This window comes from Mus pahari, chromosome 21, assembly GCF_900095145.1.
Source record: "Mus pahari chromosome 21, PAHARI_EIJ_v1.1, whole genome shotgun sequence".
Classification (NCBI taxonomy): Eukaryota; Metazoa; Chordata; class Mammalia; order Rodentia; family Muridae; genus Mus; species Mus pahari.
This window is the reverse complement of record NC_034610.1, coordinates 13,734,748-13,745,760: the sequence shown is the minus strand read 5'-3', so window position 1 is coordinate 13,745,760 and position 11,013 is coordinate 13,734,748. Positions and strand designations below refer to the sequence as shown.

General features: G+C 33.0%; 1 pseudogene; it reads right to left on the bottom strand.

The window, feature by feature from the left end:
* Positions 1-8,614: 8,614 nt before the first annotated feature.
* LOC110338475 overlaps positions 8,615-11,013 on the bottom strand; it is a 24,132-nt pseudogene continuing 21,733 nt past the window's right edge.

Sequence of the window (11,013 nt, the reverse complement as noted above, 5' to 3'; positions counted from 1 at the left end):
ATCATGTGGATACTTCATTCTTCCTTAGAATAAGGAACAAAATACCCATGAAAAGATATAGGTACAGAGACAAAATTTAGAGCTAAGATGAAAGGACTGACTATCCAGCGACTACCCCATCCGGGATCCATCCCATCATCAGCCACCAAACCGAGATACTATTGCACATGCCAGCAGGATTCTGCTCAAGGGACCCTGATATAGCAGCCTCTTGTGAGGCTATGCCAGTGCCTGGCAAACACAGAAATGGAGGCTCACAGTCAGCTATTGGATGGAAAACAGGGCCTTCAATGGAGGAGCTAGAGAATGGACCCAAGGAGCTGAAGGGGGCTACAGCCCTGTAGGTAGAATGACAATATGAACTAACCAGTACCCTCTCGTGTCTCTAACTCCATATGTAGCAGAAGATTGCCTAATCGGCCGTCATTGGGAAGAGAGGCCCCTTGGTCTTGCAAACATTATATGACCCAGCACAGGGGAATGCCAGGGCCAAGAAGTGGGAGTCGGGGGTAGGGGAGCAGGGATGTGGAGAGGGTATAGGGAACATTCGGGATAGCATTTGAAATGTAAATAATGAAAATATCTAATAAATATATATATATATATATATAAAATAAGTTCTCACAGAAAATAAAATAGTAAATTGAATAAGAAATTTACAACAAAGAATGTTTACATGCATATCCATTAGGCATATTTATCTGCCTAAACATTCACATCAAAAGTGTCCTTCCTGGAAACCAAGTAATAACCATTTGCACAATCTGAAGAAAGTCAGTCAATTGGCTAGTTCTAAAGTCAACGTCTATTTTCTTAAAGAGTATGCTTAATAACATCTGTAAAGAACTCTGTCAGTAGAATCATCTGTCACCCCTCCACAGGTTTATTGAAAATTAAAAAATAATAACTAAGTTATTATTGAAGTTTTGTGAAGATAAATTCAGTCAATATTTTATCATCTGTCCTAGCACCTGTACTGAAACATAGTTCCCTGTTTATGACCTTTGCTTAACTGTTTTGGAAACTCTTGGAATCTGCTCTGAGTACGTGCAAGTCTGGTTACTATGTAGATGCAATTAACTAGTGACACACGTGAGATTGGCAGAGTTCTAATTGCATTTATAACTATCAGAAAAGAACTGGATAGGAGTCCAAGTACGAAAAGAAAAGATTAATAAACTCAAATTTAATTTTAAGGATTCTAATAGGATCATCATAAAGAATTATGACATCATCCATTTGTATATATAGCATTACTACAAGACAGTCCACATTCCTGGATCTGCAGAGACCTGTGCAAAGAAATATGCAAATACATACTGATTGTTATACATGCTTATTAATACCAGGAAAAGCATATTTATAGCAGGAATCTTTTCTAAAATGATTCATTCCTAAGCCTTGTCTACTGGAGATTCGTCATACATATAATTTAATGCAACATCATTTCAGGAAGATCACCTGCTAGCTTTTAGCTTGTCCTATGATAGCTCCAGACAAAACTTAAATTTGAGTATGAGAGATATTGGTAAAAAGGGTGGGTACTGGACTATTTGGGGCTTTGGAGAATATGATCTATGTACCGAATTTCTAGTAAGTATAAATATATTATCATTATTAATATTTTCAAGGAGAGTTTTGTATGGTGGGGAGGAGGACTTGCTTAGCAATTAACGGTGTCAATTTTCCAGAGAATCCAAGTTTGATGCCCAGAAATAATATTAGACAGGTCACAGACATCAAAATCTTGAGAATCTAACATAAGAAATAGATTCAATAAGTATGAAAATGAAAGGGTCACATATTTACACATAAACAAAGACACAAACACACACAAAAAGAAAGAGAAAAGGTATTCATAATAATATCAATATGATGGCAAGCATCAAAGGTACAGAAACAGAAAAAGCAAGATCAAAAACCTGGCATGCCCGGTATAGGAAAGCTGCATATACTACCTACATGAATCTATCTATAAAATTAACTAAAACCCTATTTTGTTAATGCATGTATGTGTTTTGAAATTATATATATTTTTATTTGACTGATTAATAAAGTTATTTGATATAAAAACTAACATGATAAAAATTAACAAATATATATTTTAAAGGAAAGAAGACAGTTAAAATGTTAATGAAATAACATATTCTGGAGGAAAAAATTGATAATTAGGATGCTTAATCTGAGAAATAATATCAATGACATTTTATCATGTATAGACATTATATATTCAAGTAAATATATATTAAATATACATATGATTTTTGAGAATTCTGTATATACAGGGAATTAAATAACAATCACTACAAATTGAGCAGATTGACTCAATATTTACAGTCACAGAACAATGATCAGAGTCAACTTCAATAAAACAGACTTGATCACTCTCATTTGCATACCCAATTTTTAAAGCACATGCTTTATAATAAATATATTTTCAAAATGAAAACTATTTTTATTAATTATATTCTTGAGATTATATAATGATTGCATAAATTCCCCCGTACATTCTCTCTAGGCAAAATGTTACGCAGTTTCTTTTTCATTTTAATTTCATGGAGTCTTCTTTCATTAATTGTCCAAGAGAACTTGAACTTACTAGTCATGCATTCACACACATGCAAACGCCCACTCACAGGTAAACCCACACAAACTCAAACATGCACACACACATACATGTATCCTCACACACACACAAACAAACAGAAAGATCCCTTTGAGTACACACACACACACACACACACACACACACAATTATTTTAGGTAACTAATGAATGCTGTGAGATAGTTTACCCAATGTTTAATATTCTTCCACAGGAAAGATTATAATTTTCCCCACGAAAGATTTTATGTGAAATCACTCTAAATCTGTCTTCTAAGATACAGAATGAAAATGGTTTAGTTGGATGCACACATCCACTTCTAGAAGATGAATGGCAAAATAAACCTTACAGTGTTGACAATAAAGAGCCATTAATCCTTACCACAGTGAGAACGTGCCAAACAAACTTATTCCACAAGCCTGAAATATATGCTATAAGCTGCTTTTGTTTGTATTTTTAAATTTGATTGAATATAACGCTGCAGATTATGTCTTCGTCAGACTACACACAGAGAAAAAGAGAGCTCCCAAAAAGTACATTACTGGAAAGCACAAGTAAAAGTGCAATGAATGAAGGCAAGTGGTTACAACAGGGTAGGCACCAAGAAAGAACTTTTGTAGTTAATTCAAATAAAAATAAGGCCATGAAGGAATTGTGTTTGCATTAAAAATCAGTCAAAGTTTTATACTGAAAAACTGCATTTCTTAAATTCAAAGGAAGAGTGAGATCAATTATAAAGCCATTTCAGAATCAGAATATAGTTAGGAATGGGGCCATATTTACTGCTCATATACGTGAGAGAAGACAGGGTAGAAAGAACCCAGAATGACATTACCTGCATGAGAAATGATCAAGAAAACTGGCTTGCCTTTTAATACGAAAGTTGCACACAATGGTGCATAGCCCCAGTAAAATAATAAACTCTATTAAAGCAATGTCGCCTAGAATGCAATTCTTATGCTATATCAATTTTATCAAAATATGAAGAGTAAAACCAGACTAGTTGCTCACATATCTGGAAGTACAGCCTTTACAGTCAAGTGCTTTCTGCTACACAAATTATGAAAAACCCATAAACATATACACGGATATCTGAACTGCTGAGACTCATGGGCACCAGAAAAGTGGATTTATAAGGAGCATTAATTATGACAAAATAGAAAAGGGCCTACCCAACAACTAAAGTTGCCCCATCTACTAAGCATATGAGAAAATAGTATGATTTCTTTGAGTCAATATATGATCCCCTAAATTTTATGTACCCATATTTGATATGTTAAAATGATTCAAAATTAATGTGTCCAACAAAACCAAGTAAGTTTTAATTTATATCTAAGCATTTTCCCTCCACTCTCTTTGATTTAATAGCTCAATACCTCAAAAGAATTTACCAAGCACAGAATACTGTCTCATCGATCATAATTCACCTTTACACTTTATTTGATGTTTTTAAATGTTGTTTTGACAAATTCCCTTTTAGAGATTTTCGAATCTTTCCTGAATTTTTTTAGTCATTTTCTGCTTCTCAATTTCTAACATATTTCTTCTTGTGTTCACAAATATAGATTAGAAGTATTGGTCTATATCCATACCATACTAGCTATTCCATACATACATAAAGAATGTATTCTTGGGAAAGGAATTCTGGCTTGGATAAAACATCTTATTTACTTTATTAAGAAACATACAAGAATGTTTTTGTCCAACTCAGCAATATCTGTCTGACACTATCCATTAACCTGGATTATTTAACTAAAGCTAAGAAATAGCAACAAGATGAAACTGTTACAGTCACAAAGTCTTGGTAGACACATACATAAAAATGAGAGTAAATGCTGCAAACCAATGGAGTAAACAGGTAATTACAGGTAAGCTATCTGAGATTAAAATTTAAATTATCAAACAAACACTTATAAAAAAAACATGAGATAGATGAAATATCTATGTTGCATAGAAGTATTCTCCACTTCTAAATGTGATGTTGTTATCTCTGGGATTAGTTGCATGTAACACACATAACCTCTTCACTCAAGTTTTACAACATTCACACAGGACTTATAGCATTTAGTGACATGATCTAATATCACAGGTGCAATTAGTACTTTCCACATGCTAAGAACAAGAAGGACAGGCTTAGAATACATCATTCTTCCTTGAAATCATATCAATGAAAACTCTTCAGTCATTGTGGCATAAAAACAATAACAAAGAAGAGATTATAGTTGACAATCAAAGAAGAAACTAAAGTGAACATAGATGAAGTTTCCATTTCCTTTTCCCCTGAGTGAGGAAATAATCTGAAAGGAAAATAAAAGTGATGAAAAGATTTTAGAAATTCTAAGAGTGAATTTGTCAAAATAAAATATAAAAGATTAAGACATTTTAATGACTATGCCATCTAAGATGTAAGATTTCTGTACTCGAAAAATAAATCATTGAACTTACTGTATGACATTGTCCAAATAGTAATATGGCACAGTTGAATGTGGCTCTTTCTTCTCAGTATAGAATGTGTGAAGTGGGAAAAATGCACCAATCACAACATCTCCTTCATGTTGAAATTCTTCAGAGATTTTGTAATAACAACTACTGATATTATACATACGAGCAGAGACAAATTCGTTTATTTGCAAGAACCAGAAGATAAAAATCCAAGAGAACATCCTGTTACTTCATGGGTCTGCTTGATGCAGAACAAATAGTGTTCAGTACATATATGCTTGGTTCATGTTTTTGTGATGATGCATGGTTTGTATTTGTTGATGAATCAGTCTGTCACACTAATTATTCCAAGGGATTTAGAATAACTTTGGGAATTTTAAAATTAATTTTTCACATGGGCTTTGCTGCTGAGGCCTTCTATTCAAGTGCAAAACGAGTTTGGAATTAAGTTTGTTCACATTCTTTAGTAGCCAAAGGCACTATGACTTCAGCAAAGATGACAGAGAGCAAGAGCTCAGGGTTGATCTTCTCTTGGGATGAATTGGCTAACCATATGAATCAAGAAACCTTTAACATGAAAAACAATTTAGGCTGTTCCCCACAGGTTACCTCATAGGAGGCCAACTAACTGAACTGTGAAAAGTCTAAAAAGGTATAACCACTCAAAATTAATATATTGTAGAGATTTTGGTGTCAACTAAAAAGTATGAATTATATGAAACAATTCCAAGGCATTTGATACAATATGCACTGGTGTATGTTATCCCAACATTTTCTGCTTTTAGTCCAAGAAAGGGAATTTATCTCTAATATCTTTAAATTTTACACAATAATTAAATTTATGAGAATTGTCACAGTAAGAATTATTATTAAAATGTCTAGTTCATTTATATTTACAGCTTTCAGTAAATTACTTCTATTCTATCTTATGTAGTCCAAAGTTCTATAAAGGGATTATGTAAAAATGAGCAAAATTAAAACTGCATTTCATGTTGATACTTAGAAGATAACCTAAAGAAATATTAGTTTTTAGGTCTGTGAACATGATAATATGGTCAGAACTTCAATGATTCATGTTAACTCTGGATTTTAGAATCTCTATCATTAATCTACTTTTCAAACCCATCAAATACCTGTGAGGGAAAAATTTCACCTGAGTAAGAAGGATCTTTAGACCAAGTAACTTCTGTTTTAAATAAAAAGACAGAGACATAATGACTCCTGGGATAGTCACCCAAAGTTTTTTTGTGTCAATGGAGTCATCCATTTTGGCAGCCATGTCCAGAAGTTCTGATTGCGAATCAGAAATGTTTAAGAATCTCCTACCTTTTCTAGGTAATATGGGGTAATTGCCTATTCAGTATCTTGCTTGTCCATATGTTGGACTGTATATTGTCATCAGTTAAGGTAAAGGGCACTTTATAGTCTAGTGGCCTGTTTTCACACATTTGCAGCAAACTCAAGCAGAAAATTGACTTTTGCCCATAATTTTCATTGGAGCAGATATAGAGTGCTGCCTTACTTGATTTGTCTATCCCAAAATCTCTTTTATTAAGATATCTTAAATGCCACATTCTCAAGGTCTCTGAGAGTGTAAGAACTACCTCTCTGTATAGAGTCTATCAAAATAGAAAAAAAAAGAAAAAACTTTGCTTTTTGCTTGTTAGTTATTCTAAGCATAAGCTGCAATACATGTACAGCAGATAATGTTAAGATTAACCACATATTTAAGTGTGTCAATTCTGAGCATGGCCACAGTACTTGTTCTTAATGCATTAAACGATTTTATCATTTGTAAGATGAGTGACATACAACAAGAATTTCTTAATTATTACTAATAGTTTATAACAGTAGCTTTTTAAGGATTTTAAATTCAAGCTATTTTACTATCAATTTAAACATGTAATCATGGACAAAGTCTATAAGGAAACAGGCCACTTAAATGAACATGAAAACAGGCACAATAAAGAAACCAAAATAGCTGGGCATGGTGGCTCACACCTTTAATCCCAGCACTTGGGAGGCAGAGGCAGGCAGATCTCTGAGTTCAAGGCCAGGCTGCTCTACAGAATGAGTTGCAGGACAGCCAGGGCTACACAAATAAACCCTGTCGTGAAAAGCAAAAGAAAGAAAGAAAGAAAGAAAGAAAGAAAGAAAGAAAGAAAGAAAGAAAGAAAGAAAGAAAGAAAGAAAGAAAGAAAGAAAGAAAAAAAAAGAAAAGAAAAGAAAAGAAAAGAAAAGAAAAGAAAAGAAAAGAAAAGAAAAGAAAAGAAAAAAGAAAAGAAAAGAAAAGAGTCACTCCATGGGTTAAATGGAAAAGGGAAATTCTAATTTGCCAAAACTCTCTTCCAGGAAATCATACAGAAATTTGTTGTATCCAGCATTGACTTTGACATAGCAATAAGTACCAGTCCTATATTATTTGAAGGGACACAAGTTTCTCTTGCCAGAGATAAAGAGAATTACTTTCATTTTAACAAGAAGTCGCCTTCTTAAAACTTCTGATGGATTGGGTCTCCTGTCTAAATCACTGACTTTGGGAAAAAAAATTTCTTGGGAACAAAAAAAAATAAATCTATATTTTTACTCATGGAAAGAATTTAACAGCTTTTTGATATGCAGTTCTCAAAGACATAAGTAGTTAAACACGCATCTTAACTTAACTAATGTTAATCTAATTAGATATTTATGACAATAACTTTTTAATAATCCTCCAAAATCATTACTAACCTAAGAAATTTCAGACTTATATCACTTTCATATTTTAAAAGCAGATACGATATTCTACCTTTCTTTTCCTTTGCCCCATATAATTACCCCTAGTTTCACAACCTAACAGTAGGCAGAAGAGAAAGGAGAGAGGAGACACAAAGAGATCCATGAATATTTTTCATTCATCCTTGACCATCTAAAAACTGCAACCACCCTTCCTATATAACCAAAATCTGGCAATAGCAAACATCCTCTACACCTCTCACAGTAATTAAAGAATTGTTCTCTACAGAAAGCTTTCTCTTATGTGTCAACTACAACATGTTTGGAGACACTAAGAAAATAGGGATATTGCCTAAGTCTAGGGAGAGCTGGCTCTTACATTCAGTGTACAAGCCTTTTGGGATCATCTGTAACCAGAAAACAACAAGCCAACCTGATACAGTCATTGAGTCTGGAACACCTATGGCTAGTGTCTTTGAAACTGTCTTGAATGCATATTTTGAGGACACACTTATACCAGGCAGAACTCTGGAAGAGATGTTGGGCTTACCAACTTATAGGAGAATCTTGTAAGGATGATATTAACTTTCTTGTTGTCTGGTGCTTTGTTCTGAAAATCAACAATGTTTTTTAAAGTGCCATTGTTGGACCTTTTTTGTATTTATATATTTATGAAAAGTATGGTATGCACAAAGCAACTAATGTTGGCTCTATTATATGTATGAGCGTGTCCATGACATCTGTCCATCTTTTTAAGACATTTTGAACTGCATAAAGAAATTGTAATAGTGGTTCATATCCCCAAATGTGCCTTATGAATGGATGACATGTAACAGTATCTCAAGAAAACCAGGTTACCAAAAAGCTTCATTAGCTACTGCAGAGATGGTTATGTTTCTTCCACTTATCCCAATGATAGTTGTGGGTGTTCTGGAAAAAAAAAAAAAAAAGGACATTATGACCTGTATAGTTAATATAAACACCATAACTGTGATGACGTTGTAAGCATTCAAGGGTTTTTCACCTCTTTTTCTTTTGAGCTATTCCCATATAATGGGTTCAACTTTCAGATCTTTATCTGCTTTGTTGTTTTCTTTTTCTTCCCCATTGTAATTTCCACAGTAGGATTCCAGAGCATTAAGACTCTCTCACTGACTTTCAAAAGTTTTTATGTTAATAAATCATTATTAAATGTACCTCTAGGAGATCTCATATCCCTGTTTACATTTATTATTATCTCACTTAAAGTACAATTAGATTTTTCTACAATAGTTTGCTCTGTACAATTGTACAGAATCACCATAATATGATTTCTGTTATAATATGGAAAAAATTGTTTAATATTACCACATACATAAACCAAAGCAGTTTCAGTTTCAATGTGTAAAGGTATTCTCGTTATAGCCATCACTAACTCTTGAGGATTTAATTCAAAGTTGAGCCAAAACCAATTAATATCTTCCAGTATTTTTCTAAAATAATTAACAGTTTATAATGCATCTTGTCTAATCTGTAGTCTGTATTATTGAATTTCCCAAAGATATATCTTATATGCTATGCAGTTGTCTTTTTCCAGGATAAAATTTGCAATCTGAAGAAAGACAAAATTCTTCTACTTCAACTAGCAATTTTAAATGTATCATTATTGTAATTACTCTATAGTATATCATCCATTGCATAATAAGATGTAGATCTGGAAAACGGTTTATTATTATTCCCAATATCTTCTTTTAAAATTATTATGCAAAGAATGGCTAAAGGATTAAAAAATATTTATGCTAAAACTTTTCATGGAAATCATTTCATTTTGTTGGAACAGTTAAGAGTATTTTTATTTGTCCTGCTCTCTTAAGGATATGGTTTTTAAAAAAGCAAACTTTTAGCTTAATCCCTAAAATAAACCATGATTTAGACACCAAATAGTTAAGAATAAACCATATGGCATAGAACAAATAGGATGAATTTATTTATAACTTCTAATTTAATTAACATTCATCATTTTATGAATTTTTTAATGTTAAATACAGGAGACTTCTAACAACAGGGGAACTCACATATATGTACAGTCTGCTCTTCTTGGCCCAGCTCTTCTATGGTCGATAACTTTTTCTTAGTTAATGGTCATTTTTCTATTTGACCATATTTGTTAGTTTTAATGTTATGGGTCAATGACCCACTTCAAACATTTGGAGAGTCAAAACATGCCATATCCTTCTGATAGACTATGTTTTATTGTTTTTGATAACACTTTTTGATCTCTATTAGGAACATTCCCTACTTTGTGGCTTCTATATGAAGTTGAAGAAACATTAGTCTATTTTTCCCACTCTTATTATAGATCCCTTCCACCTAATTGCCAGGGTATATCTTCCCTATGTAACTTTCTTCTCAATACCTGACCTTCTGGATCAATGTATTTAATATATTTTAATTTTTGTTTTATGTGAGGGGTTATCCCAATTCCCAGCAGAAATGTAGACACTTTTTGAGGTGGACAAGTTGAACTCCCTGAGTCATGTGAAATTATAACTGCATCAGTCCTGGTACTTACTAAGCTCTCAATTCCAATTCCATATGATTGAAATTTTAATTTTGGTTCCAGATCCCATTTTAGCATTTAAAAACTTGTAGTTTGCCAAAATATGTTTTTCCTGATACCTTGAAAATATTGTTTCACTCATTAGAATTGTTCTGCTCCTTTTAAATGTGTTACTTTCAGTTAAATTTAGAGTACATCACTCTGTCATAGCAGGCATTAAGTTTTCAAGTTGCTCTCAGGAATAGTCTCCCCATGATTGACAGAATAAATAGCTCATTTCATTTTTGTGGGGTCCAGAGCAAGTCTCACAGTCTGTTTGGTAATAGTAATAACTGAATTTCCTCATATTTGTCTGATGAACTACATTCATAAGCTCTGTGTTCTTTTCTCACATCTCTTACATATTCCAGGAAACACTGTCTTTGAGTTATCATTACAGTTAATATTATGCTTAGCTGTTATGGAAAAATAAAACATAGAGACATCTATACAAAGATATTTTGGGGCAGGAAATGAAAAGCTGTTTTCTAAGTTATACAATGTAGATAGCTTAGAGTTTCACTGCTACAAATGGACACCATGACCAAAGCCATTCAAAGGAGAATATTTAATTGGGGTAGGAAATGTTCAGAGGTTGACTCAACTATTTTCAAAGGGGGAACATGGCAGTGTACAGGCATGCCTGATACAGAACAATCTGACAGTTCTACCACT